Source organism: Sitophilus oryzae, unplaced genomic scaffold (genome assembly GCF_002938485.1).
Source record: "Sitophilus oryzae breed Bouriz unplaced genomic scaffold, Soryzae_2.0 scaffold_1112_pilon_pilon, whole genome shotgun sequence".
In the NCBI taxonomy this organism is placed as follows: Eukaryota; Metazoa; Arthropoda; class Insecta; order Coleoptera; family Curculionidae; genus Sitophilus; species Sitophilus oryzae.
Window position 1 is genome coordinate 501,960 of NW_022145741.1, and position 18,530 is coordinate 520,489.

Consider the following 18,530-nt stretch of genomic DNA (forward strand, 5'->3'; position numbering starts at 1 on the left):
ATTTCAAACTTGTCACTTTTCCCTAAGTGATCGGAACATTCCAAACCGTTCGGTAATTTCAGGTTACTCCATCCAATCTGTGATCACGTGACAAAAAATCCGTCGACATCTGGATGTGATCATGATGTGATTACCGAACTTGGTTCATAGTTACGGCTTTACTCTATGGTTGCGGCACTAAAAGGGATGCAAATACAGAAAAAATCCGGTGGCTCTCAACTCAACATTTAAAAAAAAAACATTTTTTTTTAAACTTAAATAACTCGGTTATTTTGGATTTATCTGAAAAAGTAAGGAGAAAATATGTTTCTTTTATCGAGATCTGCCAGCCCTGAAAATATTTGCACTTATTTAAGACTCACCCTGTATATAAGTTTGTTAACATTTAATAAAGATGCTGATCTTGTATATTTTTAATTAGATCTTTCTATTTAGCTGAATGTCCTAATATGTATACTACTGTTTTTTTAACTAAAATATGTTAAAATAATTAATCACATATGTATATACATACCTAATAGGATCTCTAGGAAACAGAAAGTAACTTTTATTGCAGTTTAGTCCTCTACTCGGGCAGTTTTTTGCTGCACAACTTCGCCCAGGCATTTTAAAAACACGTAAAAATTAACGATTTAAAAATGTTCAGAAAAACAAAAATAAATTATATAACACAAGAAACGAAAATAAACTAGAAAAACCAAATATATAACACAATAAACAAAAATAAAACAACAACTATAAAATATAACTCAAGAAGTAAACAAAATAAATTAATCCGTACGCTACTGACTCGAATCAGCCGAAAGTGTGCGCAGTCGATGAAAGAAACTACGACACTGGTTACTTTCTGTTGATTACTGTTGATGGAAACCAAATACGTTTTAATTAAAATATACTGCGGCCTCCCCATAAGAGCAATGAGAGAATTTATGTCCCAGTATTGAAGGACAGAAGATCGAGTTTGACATAAGTCCATCCTTGTTCAGTAGATGGATGTAATGCACATGCGCCGAAATGCTACTTTTCTATTGGCCGAATGGTGTCGAGATGGGTTATCGATTTATTTTTGGACGCGTCGTCGGCGTGGATTTTTTGTTTTCAGTTTTAAGAGGGTGGGCCAGTCGCCATTAGATTTTTCTGGACTTGCTAATTTTTCCACGTGCTCCAATGTTTTCGTGTTGTATTTAATCTTTGAGCGTTAATTGATAATTTAAAAATGTAGTTTTATAAAAGACTTTTGCTGTAGTTTAATTAATAGAGTATTTACAATGCAACAATGTAAATAATTATATTTTTTACAGGACTATAGGTGTGATTTATGATAGGCAACATCATCGTCTAGTTTTTATTTATTTATATCGTAGCGATCGAAAAAACGGCGTCAATAGCTATGAAATGAAGATTGCTGGCATTTTATATGTAAAATTTAGGGGGAATGTTATCGATTGTCATTTCCAAGCCAACTGACGCAGTTTTTTATTTCGATCAGTAGTGGCGATTTTAACGTCTGTGCAATCAGGGGTAAGTCACCGACGGGCCCCTAAGCCTCCAGGCCCTTGCGAATAAGATTCGAACTTTTCTTAAGACAGTTCCTTAGTGAGCTCTTAAAATCGCGGCTGTACGGTACTATACTGATGTCTATATTTGATAGATGTGCTATATTTTTTAAGTCTATTTCAGAAGAATTTGAGTGTTTCTAAGTATTTTTTGACTTTGCTATAAATATCTTAAGAGTCTTTTGTTCATTCGTTCACAGAGTGGTGGCCCATGGTAAAAAACTTAATGTTATATTCAATTCAAAGTCGAAACTGTCAAAAATGGTCTTTATTAGTGACCTAAATCGGCTATTTATCCCTATCATCAGACAAGAAAAAATAGATATTCAATAAACTTATTGAATGTATAAAGATCAAATAAAAAAGATTTAGGATATAACAACAAAAGCACAGATCTCAAAATTAACTAACAAATAAACATACTTTAACAAGTTAAATTACCTTTTGTCAAAAAAACATCTGTTTGTGATTAATATATAATACATAAATATCTTATTTAGGATTCATGAAAGAAAAAAGCGAACGCTGCAGGAAGTTATCTAGAAAAAGATTTACAGAAATCAGCAATGGGATTCTGTAAGCTCTGTAGCAAAAGAAATTTCCTATCGAGCCTATGCTATTTGTATCACGATTGATGAGTCACTAGACAGGGAAATGTTTACAGAATCGCACTGCAGATACCTACGACGGCTGTGACTGGAATTTCAATCTGACCGGGCGATTTCGGGCTAGGAGCATTTTCAGAATTCTACACTATTGCCTGCTATTGCTCCTATTGCTACTCACGAGCGCAGATGTCCTAAACTTGTAAACTGCTCCGAAATGTCACTGCGATTTTCTTGGAACTGGAGCAGTCACATACTGCGACGTTGGTGGAGCTGTGACAAAGTAGCGGACTGCGATTTCACAACCCACCTCTAGTTTTCAGTTTGGACTTGGGCAGTCGCCATTAGAGTTTTCTCTAACTTTCTGTTTTCCACGTGTACTGTGTTTTCGTTTGTATTTTAATCTTTGTGCGTTTATTGACAATTTTGTGATTTAGTTTTATATAGACTTTTTCTGTAGTTTAATTAATAGAACAATATTTATGGGCTACTGCTTTTTTGTGTGGTATTGAAGCCAACTAACAAAATGAATAATAGAAATTTTTCTCGATGTTCGTTTGTATCATGAAAGCAAAATCAGAAATTCGAAAATAACTAAATCGAAGATATCACTAAACTTTTGGTTGAAAAAGTGTTTGCCATAACATGTTGGATACGATTAAAATATCTCAATTGATAAATATGCGCATAATGTTACATTATCAAACACTTATTTGATTTCAAAATATTTAACAAAAAACTTCCAATTTTTCGAAAGATTTAATTCCAATACATTAGAACGTCTTTAACCTCAACTTAAAATAAATAAAAACCAAAACAAAACATAATAACATATGATTTTGGAACTGTCCAATCAAAGTAGCTTACAGATCGAGCAAGCGCAAGCGAAACCTCCTCCCGAACAAGGATAGACTTATGTAAATATACATAAACATTCTTTATTCAAAAATCAATAATTGTTAAACAGGCATTATATTTAGTCTTACTATTTTAAAATAAAAAAGACATTATAATGTAAAGACTAAAACATGAGACTACATAAGGCTAATTATCAATGCTTACACATATTACACACAAACTGTCTTATTGTAAATTATTATTGTATTTTTAATCATAATAAAAAGAGCTATTTTCAATGCAACAATGTAAAATAATTATATTTTTTGTATCTAGCTATGATTATTATGTATAAACTTAATATGTACATACTATCTTGAGTTATATTTGTTTAATATAAAATATCCAAAAACCAGAGGAGGAAGAATTACTTTTGTTTCATCCCTAGGCCAGCCTTTTGATGTTGGATTATTGATCATAAGGATACATGGGCAGTAAATGATTTTAGGAGCATTATAAAATGTTTTAGGACATTCTGATGGGACTGTTATTTGACAATACTTCTTAATTATAAAAAAATTTTCCAAAAAATCCTTTATGGAGTATTTCGCCACTGCACTGCAAAAAATAAAATTTTTGACACAATACATGGGCATATCTATTAATAGCCATGCCATATTATGTCAATTCATGTTTTGTATGAAAATTTAAGTCGAGTGAAATAGATATGCATATTTGTAATTATAAGTTCTTAAGACAGTATTAGTATAAGCTTTGAGGCTAAATTATTTTGTGAATTTTAAAAAATTAAATTGATATATATGCAATTTGTATCATAGTTTTTAAGACAATTTCTTGTTATCGACAGCCTATGAGATCCTTATGATATGGCAGTCATTTTAAACGCCGTGCCTGCACCCCGTGTCCGCTGATGTTTGCAGTAGCGGGAGTAGTAGGCTTTAGAAACAGTTGAATGTCAGAGTTTGTTGATTTCGGGCCAGAGAATACATTGTTTGTCAAGCTAGTGAGAATTATATTTTAGAAATATTTATTTCTGCTAATTATATTAATCTCCCGTATCGGCATCAGAAGTGGCGATGAGTTTAATCCAGCGTTCTTAGGCCGTAACGCTTACTGAGCGACTATTGACTTGACTTTGTTCTTTGACCATATCGTTTCATAAATGCGTCGGTTTCGAGGGATCGATTCGGTGATCGATCGTCTCAGATACCTGGTACCCGTAGGGCGTCGGATTTCGGATATCGTCGTCGGATCGGCGAAGCGCGAAAAGAAAACCGGAGGGATCATTCTGTTGGCTCTAGTGCTCCGAAGATATTAGCGGAAAAAAATGGAGTGCTGGAAAGAAGCGTCATATCGCCCCTTACAAGTTACAGAACTCCGAAAGATAACAGCAAAAAGGTAGTGAGCCAACACATTATCTGAACAAACCTCCTCTTAAAGGTACGATTATAAAGTGGCTAGAAAAAAATCGAGATAAATAAAAATAGCAAATGACGATTTATGTTTGATTTGGCTTTATACAAAAAAAGTTCTACTAAAATTGAGACACTGTTCTTTAACACTTGAGCACTTATGACACAACAACAAAAATAAAATACATACCTTTTAATGCCTTCGTGATTAAAAACTGGCCTATTGGCCTTTTTGCCTTTATGTGCTCTGTAAAAGATTTGAGTTTAAAGTAATTGTTCGGATTTTTCGATTTTTTGAATTTCAGTGATATGAATCGCCCTCGTGGTTCAAGAGGTCTCTGAGAGAGGGCGCTACCGTAGTCGGTTGATAAGGGTCGATTTCGCTTGCGAAATGCGAAAGAAGATGGCTGCGAACCTCAGCATAAACAGAAAGTTTTTCACGTAAAAGTAAAATTTTATTGTTAAAATTAAAAAGTTAAATAAATATCTATCTATGGTCCTCCTGAGGAATGGAAATTTCTAGAGTTATGTGTCATTTAGTATATTAGTTATGTTGAGTATGTGTTATTTTAAATTCTCCATTAAACTTTATCAAGGTAGAAACGTGGATACGGTGGTTTAATAAACATGATTTATGAAATGCTTTGAGCATATTTTGTTGAGCTTTCTAAAACCAAATATTTAAATAAAAGTCGATTGACTTCTAAAGATCTAGAATAAACGCATAAAATAAATGTATTTAATAATTCTCGTTGTTTATTAGGTAAATAAAAAAAATATATTAGGTATATACAGGTATATCTGAAGAAAACTGATATTAAACATCAAAGTAAAAAATGTCTTCAAAGGTTTTCAGTTTTTAGAAGTACCTGCTATCGATTGTTTCATAAATATATAATTTATATTTTTCATATATACATTTTTAATTATACCCCATTTTACTCTATTACTTATTTTATTACTTTAAGTTTAGTTATAGATGTGTTATTAATATTTCAGCTATATTTTTTAATTTACTGAAACATATTCAACTTTTAGGTAGTCTAGTATTGCTATATCAGAAATATACTAGGTGTTACATGAATGTACTTGGTAATTATCTTTATACTTAGAAGAGAAATAGTAGATATGTAAAATTTAAAGTTGGATATTAGGGGCAAATCAAACGTTTATTAAGGCATATCTAATATTACAGCCTGTATACTAATTGCCAGATAATTTAATATAGACACCTCATGAAAATCCTCTAGTATACAACCATTTTCGATCTAATATTTTGAAAATTCATTTTAAGATGATTGTTTTAATGTAGTAGTTTAAGAAAAGTTATCGTTTGTTTTGTACCTATTTATGTAGTTTGAAAGCATGCCTTGTAGAAAAGTTAAATAGGTTCTAAAACGTCAGGTTTTGCAAATTGTATATGAGAATTATATCAAAAAATTCACATAATTTAGTTAAGTATTATAATTGTTTTCAATTATTATAATATAATTTTAACCACCTCATTATATTTCAGAGTTTTTCAGTTTTCCTTCAGGTATTTCGCCAGGTATTTCAGGAACTTTATCTTTGTATACGCCATAATTAATAGCAAATAACCCTTCGAATAGTGTTGTAATAAATGCAAATATTGCTGAATGTTAAAAGACCATAAATTTTATTCTTTCCAATTATTCTTATTTTTACAGATCCCAGGTATCCTTTTCGGGTAAAGAGCAGCCCATAATTAATGCTGTTATAGTACTAAAGTTTTTTGTGTTAGGCCAGTAACCCAAGTTATTGTTTATCACCCAACTTTGTAGAAGGTCTGAACAGAGAAGCCTTTATTAAAGTACACAGGGCTACTTTTTTAATAAAGTGTAATTTCTTTTTAATTAGAAAATACATGTACATGTCACAGATGGGTAAAATTCTAGACGCAAGAGTACTATTATATAGTAATTTTCAAAACACGCTGTAGATATCTTGAAAACAAACTACTACAAGAACGACATAAAAATAAATATCAATTCTCGGAAATAACATAGATGTTTCGGTAAAATATGTATACGTATATAGTTAACAAAAATGTATAATGTAATATACAACTAGCAAATCCGATTATCTTAATCTTATATAAAATGCATACACTTTTCATATTATGCGTAAACAAAAATAAATAAAGCGGTAATATTATTTTTAATTCCAAATACATAAACTAAGCTACCTAGGTATGTACTTAAATCTTTATGCGACGTTAATATATAGGTTTACAACCCCGAATAAAGTAATCATTTAGGGATACCCTTTTACTAAAAAAAACGAATATTTTCAATATAACCTTATTTTATGATTTCAAGTACATGAATACTGTTTGACATCCACGTGGAATGGGACAAGTAGAGAGGCATACTTTCTAGCATGTGTAACGACTTGCATGACGATATCTAGGTTGAAAATGTTTCAAACATTCAGTTTGGATTGTATGTAGGAATCTAAGCACTAGGAGTAAAATTAGCGTATCTGACAGAAAAATTACGTTTATCCCTCCGGGCGTAAATGATCACGACGTTAGCGAGTTTCGGCGTAAATTAGTAGCGAATTATGGGAAATATCAAGCGACACGTCAAAAAGAACCAATCAGATTTGCAGAAAATTCAAACAGCTGTCAATTTTAAATTTAGCTGCTAAAGCTCATTGGTCAGTTGAAGTGTCAATCAGTGTGGCTGGGCGACACGACGTCGTTCTGAGAAGACGTTGGGTCGCTGGCTACAACACTGGTTGACACTTCGCGGAATAAAGAAAAAATTGGATGCGTAGCGAACTATATTCAACGTTAAGATCTACTAAGGATCTGCTAAGGATCACTTCGACATAGCTAATAGGGATCCAATCAATTTCCAAGGTAAGACAGGTTCATTTGAATTTCTAAGCAGCTGAGGATTGGTTGATATGAAGTTAGAAACATCCTAGAATGGCATGCAAGGTTACAGAACAAGAACTACTGTGGAATAGCTTAGGTATGGCAAGCTATGGATTTGGTTATGGTAGATTCAGACCTGTATTAGGATAGAGAAAAAGAAGAAGTAGGGTTAGTTCTACCCGCCGGTACTCTCTTTTTCAAGGTAAACGTTAGTATGATAGCTGGAAAAGGCGTGTGGTGGTTGCTAAGGTATGAGTTTACCACCTGGGCGCTTTGGTGAGTAGGGACGGACAAGACTTGCGAATAGGGATGAGTCCCGGTATTCGGTCTGGTTAGTTCGACCTCGGATTGCTCTCTTTTCCAGTGGCTGGAATAGGCGTGGGGCCCAAAATTGACTTGAAATATGCAATAAAGGAAAAACAATAAAACTGTTATTTAGAACTTGGCAATTTAACATATTTTGATGTAATCTCACTTAATAACCAAGATTTCACAAATGGTTATCAGATTCTGACACTTGAAAAACTCCAGAGGTTCTGACGAGGGACAGCGGTTTTTTTTATAAAATCACAAACATTTTTGAATTTTCTTCCTACCACCTTAATCTCCTTGTTTTTCAGTGGCTGGAATGAGCGATGAGCCCATAGTTAGATTTAAATTTTTAGATTTAGATTTTTAGATTTAAGATTTTAGAGTTGAGATTTAACATTATTTTTGTTGCACGCAAGCTGCAGATTGCGTGTAACACCAATATATAATAAGTAATTCGTTTATTTTATCTTTTGAAATTGTTTTTGTCCCTGAATTAATATTGTCCATCATGAGTTTTTTGGGTATTGTTTCTGAGTGAGTTACGATATTTTATTTTTATTTATTTAAGTAGCAAAAAGACGTAGCTCCAGTATGAGCAGTGAACAATCTAACTATATTTTATTTCAGCTTTTAAAATGTAGCCTTTAAATGATTCTGATAATGTTTCTCCTTTTAGTGTTGAGATAATGGTAACAATTATTGATAAGGTTTAGTCAATTGGTTTTGTATCCAAATTGCCTAGTATCAGCAGCCAAATGCAATCTAACATTATGGATGTTACATTCGACATATATTCCACAGAATAAAGGAAATAAAACTTTTTAACAAGTAGTATTTTTAAAAGACTCTCTGCATAGATTAATTTAGGTTCTGTGAGGTCTGAACTAGATAATATAAACACTGCTGAATTTTATTTCAGCATTTAAAATGTCGCTTTAAACGATTCTGATTATTTTTTGTCCTTTTAGTGTGATGTAAGAATGGTAGCAATTAGCTGATAAGGTTTTGTCAAAGTGGTTTTGTATCAATTGTCCAGTATCAGCAGGAAACAAGCTAATTCAATATTTTATTTCAGCTTTTAAAAATGCAATTTAAAAAGGTTCTTGGATTATTTTTGCCCTTTTTAGTGTGATTCAGAGGAGTGAGGGACACTCATAAAGTCAGGAATGGCCGAATGTTATCGACGCCTATGATCCCTTATGAAGGCAGTCATTTTCACGCCGTGCTGCACCACCGTGTGACAAGTAGTTTTTCATAACCCAGAGAAATATTAAGGTGCGCCAAATCTAATGGAAATGAGGAAACTAAACCAAAACTGGGTAAAATTACATAGAATAGATGTTCCTGTGTGATGCTCCTCTTAGCGTAGTAGCAAAAAAATCTTCATCTGAACGTTTAATAAATTCTAAATCAGGAAAACAAATACGGGTTATTTATATAAGATCCTTCTTGAGCAACATTTAGTGCATGAATTATAAGCATTATGATTTTTTGTATACTTGAACATATTAATCTCCCGATTACATTCTTAATAATTGTGGTTTTTACTAAATTATTTTTTTGAATTTAAAAAAAATATCGTACCTGTCACTTTTTTCATTCGTTTTATTTAATAATAATTGTCTAACACAACAAAGTCTACTTAGAACGATATGATATAAATATAAATGAGTTCATTTTGAAAAAATGGTCTGATTCAAAATTAGTACCTAAATAAGCAAAAATATCCCCTCATAAAACAAGAAATTAAGGAGTTCAGTAGAAAGGGTTTTGCAACTATATATTTTATTCAGTAACATTTTCATAATAGTAAGTATAAAAGCACAATCTCAAAACGACAATAACTGAATCCCAGTACTTTGTAATGATTTAACCATCGAGTTTACTAGTGAAAAACTATATTGAGATTTTTTTAAAAAAATGTTTTTATATTGTCCTTGGAGAAGGTACTAAAATCTGCTTTTTCTAGACCAAAGTAATAAAACTCACCGGGATAAAAATAACCTGGTCAAAGTTTTTCTAGGTGTTTTTAATAGAGTTCTTGCCTCTAATGGTAAATTTGAAAAATGTGGTTTTAAAAGTTTTTAATAGATTTGATAATGCCATATTAGTAACATTATTTGAAAAAAGAGCCCATTACTAGTGCTTTCATTCTGGGAGGAAAGGCAAGCTTGCTCGTTAGGATCTCCGACCAAAGAGTGAATCTTCAATAGGAATCATTTTCGATGCGGGAAAGCCTATCTAGAAAAAGAATTTTAGAAATCTCAGCAATGGGATTCTGTAAGCTCTAAGTAGCAAGAAATTAACCCTATCGAGCTTTATGCTGTTTGTATACGATTGATGAGTCACTAGACAGGAAATGTTTACAGAATCGCACTCAGGCTCAGATACCTATTACTCAGCTACTAGGAGCCCCCCATTGTGAGACAGATATAAAATAATTTGCGAGCATATACCTATTCCATAGCCTATTTTTTTAAATGTTTGTAATATTTATAATAAACTTATTTTAACGAGTAGAAGTATTGCACCAGAGCATCAAAATTAACACTACTTTTAAAAACTGTTGCTCCATGATGAATTTGTAATAGATATATTAAAAAAATAAACGATTCGAAAATAACTAACACATCGAAGATATCTGAAAACTTTTAGTTTGAAAAAGTGTTTTGCCATAACATGTTGGATACGATTAAAATATCTCAATTGATAAATACTGCGCATAATGTGAATCATTATCAAACTTATTTGATTTCAAAATATTCACGTGAAGAAAAAAACTTCCAATTTTTCGAAAGATTTAATTCCATTATTAGAACGTCTTTAACCATTTTATAAAATAAATAAAACCAAAACAAAACATTTTCATAAATATTGGAACTGTCCAATCAAAGTTCTTATTAGATCGAGCAAGCGCAGAAAACCTCCTCCCGAACAAGGATAGACTTATGTAGGAAATGCATTGACATTCTATAGCCATCCTTCAACATCAGGACAGGAATTTCAAGCAGTACTCTCAGAGAGAAATAGAAGTGGGATAGAGAATTTGAGCTTCCAACATCTCAGCTAGATGTGCATAAGATATACGACAGACTATATCCATAGGATATCCTGTTCCTAAGACATCTACGGGATTTCAAGAATGCTCTAGAAAGAATATATATAGGTGGTAATCTATAAGTAATCAAATATCAATTTGCTGTTTTCAACCATACGAGGAATATCCTTAAATTTTGTGAAACTCTATCATTTATTATGGTTAGTTAACATTAATATGATTTATTTAATTATCAGTTTCAAAACTGCGTACAATATTGGTATATAATACACTAAATATACGAATATTCTGACAAAAGACGCTACGGACAGATGACCTTTTCGTCGTAAAACACTCGAAATGATATTAAATAAGTATTTACAATATTTCATGTTTACTTGTACTGAATTACGCGTTTCAATTTAAAATTTTTGCAAATTTGGTAAAAATTGTTCTAAACAACTTTTTGTTCAAGTTGTATATTCATAAAAAACATTTGGTTCATAATTATTTTTGATGATTATCTACCTTGTATTTTTAATATAAACCTAGAAAAAATATGTTTTTGTTTTATTTTTTTTATTCGTCCCTTCAAATTATGTTTCAAAAACTGTTACATAACATGTCCTCTAACAAATATTTTCATAATACATAAACATCATTGATTTTATTAAGGGTATTATTATTAGTATTTATCCTGGTTTTTGTCGACAATAAAAACTCAATCTTGTAATAGAACATCAATTTTATATTTCGTAAAATTATTTTGATACAAATTCGATTTGTCAAAATTCAAGTCATTAATATATTGATAAACAACCCAAATTATTCCTAAATATTTTATTATAAACAAAAACTGTTACCGGTAAGTTTGTAAAACACATTATGGTTTGTCGTAATACTAGAAAAAATCATTTATTTTTTGCACAAAAGAAGCTTGTCGATCCTTATTTGTCCATAACAAAATTCTGTATGTACATATACCTAATTTATTATTAAGAAAATTAGATTATATGATCTCAGAATTTTAAGAAATTTTTTTTTAAGATAAAATAGTTTCTTCTCAACTGTAATATTGTCAACTTTGGCCTGTATTTTATCTATTTAAAAACATGGGATTGACAATCCCCTTACTAAAATACATACTGGAAGGTACCGATTAAGTTTCATTGCATCAAATACCTTTACTATAAATCCTGGCTCACAACTCACAATTTAAGGCCATTGCAAAATGCTTTTGAACTTCATCATAGATTTTACAAGAATAAAAGTGTAATATTGAAACAAAGTAACACTGTAAGCTTCATGACTAATAGTCTCATTTTTAACACTCTTTAAATATCATCTCGTTAACAATTATGAATATTATATGATTTTTCTCAGTGATTTGTGGCACAGATACAAATTAATATATGCCCCATAACAGTTTTTAAATAAGAAACTTCTGCCTACAGATTTAATTTTCTTATGGCATAATACCCTTTCTTTCTATATAAATCTTGCCATTTTTCCAGTCCAATGTTCCTTGTTTTTACAGTTGTAGGAATACTAAAAATGTTGACTATAGAACTCGATACTATGTTTGAAAAAGCCTTCATACCTGTAACTGTGCATAAATCTAATTAACTGAATTCTCCTCCTCTTGACACTCTGAACACAGCCGCTGCTAATGTTAGAAATATTTAGCACAAAACTACAACTACCTACAATAAACTTTACAATAAAAGTGTTAAATTTTCGCTGTTCGATTAAAATACCCTATCTTATGTTTTCTTTTCCTCCAAATAATCTTCTTGTCAAGTAAGGACCAATCTTATTTGATATATTTCTGGTCACTTGAACTTGTGCTTTCATGGACACTATAAGAGTGCACTGTTTTACAGATTCCAAGTATCTTCTTCCTCCACACGTAATAAAAACATCCTCTTTAAATGGCCACATCATACACTTATTTTTGACCATTCCCAATTACAATCACGATTTTTACAAATCGCCTTTAGGAAAACTAAAAATAAACAGTTTTGAATCATCTGTAAACACGATTATGTTGTATAAACTTACACATGAAAACTAATCATTATTCCCGGCGTATTAGCTTTCTTAGAATGACTATGAATATACAACAAGCCTTTTTGAATTAGTGTTTAGAATAATTGAGATAATAATTATAGATAACAACACAAACGAAAAACAAAACAAAACAAATCGATGTCAATTAAAGAGGGGAAGTGACAGCGAGACCTGGCAAGATGGCAGACATCATCTTGCCGTCGACAAAAATTTGGATGCGCACTCGTCGAAGCTCATTCTCCCACTTCCATATCTCTGGGTACTCTCCGTATATTTTATTAAAACGTATTTGATGGAAACCCTAATGGCGGCGTGCGCGACGGTATGCGCGTAGCGTTCCCGCCAAAGAGAGTTAGCCTGCCGTGTGATTTAAGGTTGTCGCCCACTAGAACGCAGCGCGACGCGGCGCGGCGCCATGTGGAAATTTCTTTTGTCTGCTTGCCATGTACTTAAATGGACCAACGCACATTAGAGCGCGCAGCGGAGAAGCGCGCCGCGGGATTTCCGTCAAGAAGTCGGAAGACACTCTAGCAACTTTTTTCCGTCTCCCGCGTTTCGGCGCGTTGCAGTGTGCGTACTCACAAGGGAAATAATTTTGCATTCGAGTCTTTTCAGTTGGCTTTTTGACTAGGAACTAGTGATATGTATCAATGGCAGAATTGTATTTTTAAAGGTAAATTAGGCAAATCGATTTTCATAAAGGAATATGATATTTTTTTTAGTCTTCCCTCACTAGAGACAGATGGACGAAATGCCTTTCTATCAAAGATTTAATATAATTGAGGGGTGTAGAGGCAAAACTGGCAATCTCCACTTTTTAACAAAAGTGACAATCTCCAATTTTTAAATTCTAATTACCTAAATATATAAAAAAGATCAGGGTTTTTTTGACCACATAACTAATATACACATCAGAATAAATAAGAATTATCAAAAATATTAGTAATTTGTCTCTTCTGAAAAAATATGATGAGTAGATATACCCGGTGTTTTTTCTTCTAAAACCCTCAATTGAGGAGTGCGTAAAATGTTTCCTTTATATTTTGTAATACTGAAAAAAATGATTTTGTCTTTTATTAAATCTGGAAAAAGATGGTAAAATTCTCCAAACTTCCTTCTTTTTTTGTTAATCGTATGAGTCCAAACTTTTCCTCACCCCCTCTTCCTCTTCCTCTGTTAGAAGAGCACAAAAAATACGCTTTCGTCCGTACTTGAACTCATTGCTTTAAAAACTAAACTACAGTAAGTAAAAAACACCTCGACTATAACTAAATAGCGTTGCCGCGTTTCAAAAGCGCGCTATAGTGGGCGCAGTTCCTTCGCAGCCGGAAAAAATTCTCTTCCCAGCGCCGCGCCGCGCAGCGGTCTAGTGGGCGACAACCTTTATATGCCGTGGCTATACCTTAGGACTCCTAAGGTATACCCATAGCCAAGAGGTCCATAAGTCCCCATTTGTCTATGGTCCCCGTATGTGTTTTGTGAAGTCCCCTCTACACGTTAACCCAACGCACAGACCAGCGTATTAGCGAACACACTGGCCAACGTGCCTATAGAGAGGCCATTTCTGATGTGTCTTGAGGCTCCAGTACACGTTTGGCCAACTAGTTGGACCAATGAGTTGGGCCAAAAATACGTACAGTACGTCTGTCCCTTCTGTAGCTACGGGGGTATCCGTGAGAGGGAAAACGATATTCTCTCGATGTTCTTCGTAAATCATCCTCAATTCCGTCCCATCAATAAAAAATCGACAAATTTGCAAGTAGCCAATAAAATGAGTGGGCGGAGCGATTAGCGGTGACGTACTCGTCAAGTCGACGTATAAAATATATTGCTGTTTATTTAAATGTTTTTTGTCCGCATTCCTTTCATAGACACAGATCCAGCAGACGTACTGTACAGTGCTTACACGTTGGTAAAGTTGCTCAGTCTGCATTGGCCATTTATAGACGAGAAGGATGGATGTGGAAACCATCGCAGCCGCGGCAATTTATTTGTACAGTGCTTTCAATTTTTATAGAAAGGTTTGGTTTGGTTTGGTTTGGTGCACCAAACATAAAAAAATTAGACGACGCCTCCCATCAATAAAATTTCGACAAATTTGCAAGTAGCCAATAAAATGAGTGGGCGGAGCGATTTGCGGTGACGTACTCGTCAAGTCGACGTATAAAATATATATTGCTGTTTATTTAAATGTTTTTTGTCCGCTGTACTTCCTTCCGATAGCAACTCGAAACACAAACAAGTCTCAACCAACGACCAACGTGTAAACGCTATGGTAAACGCTGTTTGGTATATCGCGCCAAGGACCTTTGATGTGTTCACGAAAAACCGACAACGTTCGGTTTGTAAACCAACGTTGGCTGCCAATCACCAATTAACGCCAAGTGGTTCTGTACACGTTGGCCTAACTCATTGGCCCAACTAGTTGGCCAAACGTGTACTGGGGTCTTTGGAAAAAACTACAACAAACGGATTGGTGCAGAAGGAAACAGACGGAAAAAATAATGCTTAATGCTTGGGTCAACTCAGCCAGTACCGGCAACAAGACCAATAGTCCCCTCTACTCGTTGGCCCAACGCATTGGCCAGTGTTGTGTATGTGTTTTGTGGGCCAGTGTATTAGTACATGCATTGGCCAACGTGTAAGGGGGCCAATATGGGGTTACCACCTTAAGGACTGTATATGGGTTACGTGCTAGGGTTACCAGATGAAATCTTGTACACCCCGGGCAAGCCTTTCCAAAAATCCGAACATCATAATTTTTTAGCGATATAAGAGCAAAAATAGTATATTGTTTTATTCGTAGCAAAAATCATACTTTTTATGGCAAGGCTGTACGTTTGACATTATAGGCGAGGCACAAAAAATAATTTTTACTCCGAATAAATCGAACATGCTATTTTTTTCAAACGCCACAAATCATTTTTTAAAAAATTTCAAACATTCCAAATATTATAAAAATATTTAAAAGTAATACCTTGATGTATCGGGAAACTATGGCTACGCTCGTTAAATTTAACACTTTATGTCAGTTTATTTACTTTTGTGCTTAGGCGTAAAAGTGATTTACTTTTATGCCTAGGCGAAGAGACTAGAAAATGACTCTTTTATATTGTCAATCACGTCGCTAAAATTAATACTTTTGTGACATTTGAAAAAAAACATACATTTACCTATAACTTTCAAAACTTAAAACTTACGAAATAAAACAAGGTAAAACAATGAATTTACACTGCTGTATTTATCGACGATTTTTTTAATTAACTAAATTTATTAAAACTAATATATTATTTTGCATTATTGCGACATTTTCTTAATAGAACATTAAAATGCGGACGCTTCTGAAAAATCCGCCCGGACCCAACTGGATGTAGTGAAAATCCGGACATGCTCGGATTAATCCGGATGTGTCCGGATTTTTATTATGTCTGGGTGGGTCCGGGCGGATTTTTCATAAACGTCCCGATTTTAATGTTCCATTAAGAAATGTTGCCGTAATGCCAAATAATAAACTATATAGTTTTAAAAAATGTACCTGCATGGTTATTTAAAAATCGTAGATAAGTTCAGCAGCGTAAATTCATTGTTTTACTTTGCAAGTTTCAGGTTTTGACAGTTATACAGTACGTCTGCTGGATCTGTGTCTATGAAAGGAATGCGGACAAAAAACATTTAAATAAACAGCAATATATTTTATACGTCGACTTGACGAGTACGTCACCGCTAATCGCTCCGCCCATTCATTTTATTGGCTATTTGCAAATTTGTCGATTTTTTATTGATGGGACGCGTCGCCTAATTTTTTACGAAGAACATCTAGAGAATATCGTTTCCCCTCTCACGGATACCCCGTAGCTACAGAATGGATAGACCAGAGAAATAGAAGGGATAGAGAATGAGCGTCAACATGCGCAGAAGGTCTAATCAAGTTGGGCGCCATATATTCCAGGTCTTCGTGTCATTTTGTATATAGGTGGTAATCTATAAGTAATCAAATATCAATTTGCTGTTTTCAACCATACGGGGGGCAATTTAAATTTAGTGAAATTTCATTTATTATGGTTAGTTAACATTAATATGATTTATTTAATTGTCAGTTTCAAAACTGCGTACAATATTGGTATATAATACACTAAATATACGAATATTCTGACAAAAGACGCTACGGACAGATGACCTTTTCGTCGTTAACACTCAAAATGATATTAAATAAGTGTTTACAATATTTCATGTTTACTTGTACTGAATTACGCGTTTCAATTTAAAATTTTTGCAAATTTGGTAAAAATTGTTCTAAACAACTTTTTGTTCAAGTTGTATATTCATAAAAAACATTTGGTTCATAATTATTTTTGATGATTACCTATCTTGTATTTTTAATATAAACCTAGAAAAAATATGTTTTTGTTTTATTTTTTTTATTCGTCCCTTCAAATTGTGTTACAAAAACTGTTACATAAAATGTCCTCTAACAAATGTTAAATAACTAGAACCCTAGTCACTTGTTCTCTGGATTTTATTTAAGTTCACTTTAGTTCACTGTTTCTAGTTATCTAATGGGGTACACAAAAGGGCACACACTAATTAAAAACTGCTTTATTTATAACAATTGGTCGCTTGATTATTTCATGGCGGTCTCTCCCTCTACCCGAGGTCACCACTTCACGATCAATGCTACCAACTTAAATATGTATAACAATATAAAAAATATATATGATAATATGAAAAATAGTATGTCTTTAACATTCGGCCATCCTTAATCCTTTTCGTCCTCGGAAAGGCAGTAATCTTTAAGGTAAGTAGGCTTCCTCTTAATCCTCTTAGGTTCGTAATCAACCACCTGACTACAGTCGTCTTGGCTTCGTTTTTCTTGTGAATCCATCTTCGGTTCATGCTGTTCTGACTTATGAACATTGTCGTCGGATGGTTCATCATCTTCACTGTCAGTTTCGTCTGTTTGTACGTCTTCTTCAGAATCTTCTAAGTTTTGAGTCAAATCGAAATGTTTCAAGGCGTCTGCGGCAGCTACGCCTCGGTAAAATCTCTGAGTTCGTTGGATTTCAGGTAAATCTTCAATTCTGTAACGATCATGAGGTAGTTTTTCTATTACTACATAGGGTCCTTTGTATTTTGGTATCAACTTCCGTGAATCTCCAGAAGCAGTAACATTTTCGCTTCTTAACATGACCATGTCTCCTGGTTGAAACTCTTCTGATTTCACTCTGTTCTTATTATATCTTTCTCTTTGCTTCATTTGATCTTCTAAAATATTTTCTATAGCCTTCTTTCTTCTTAGCTCAATACTACTACTATTTCGTGTTTCGTTTTCTATTTCGTCATCAACTGGATCATATTGTATTTCTCTAGGATCAAAACTAAACAATAAACCATATGGTGTACTTTTCGTTGCTTGGTGTATAGTGTTGTTTATGCTCCATTGTACTTTGTTTACTTGTTTGTCCCAATCTGTTCCATCATCTACGTTACTAAGCGATGCTATAGACGGAGTAATCAATCTATTAACACGTTCACATTGTCCATTTGCTCTCGGGGTTGACACTGCATTTTGAACACGTATAATGTCGTTCCTTTCACACAACTTCTTGAAAGCATTTCCAGTAAAGGCTGTTCCTCTATCTGTAATGATTCGATATGGTTTCCCTATTAGATAGAATAAATCTTCTAATATGTTTACTACTGTCGAAGACGATGTACTTTTCACAGCTTTAAGTATCGTAAATTTAGTAAATCCATCTACTATCACTAAAATGTGTTTAT

General features: G+C 33.3%; 1 long non-coding RNA gene across 1 annotated transcript; it reads right to left on the reverse strand.

The window, feature by feature from the left end:
* Positions 1 to 411: 411 nt before the first annotated feature.
* On the reverse strand, positions 412 to 16,670 carry LOC115882302. Its single transcript, XR_004050170.1, has 3 exons — positions 16,625 to 16,670; positions 4,444 to 4,447; positions 412 to 857 (listed from the first exon to the last, which is right to left on the reverse strand). It is a non-coding gene; the product is annotated as an uncharacterized LOC115882302 (long non-coding RNA).
* Positions 16,671 to 18,530: the final 1,860 nt, after the last annotated feature.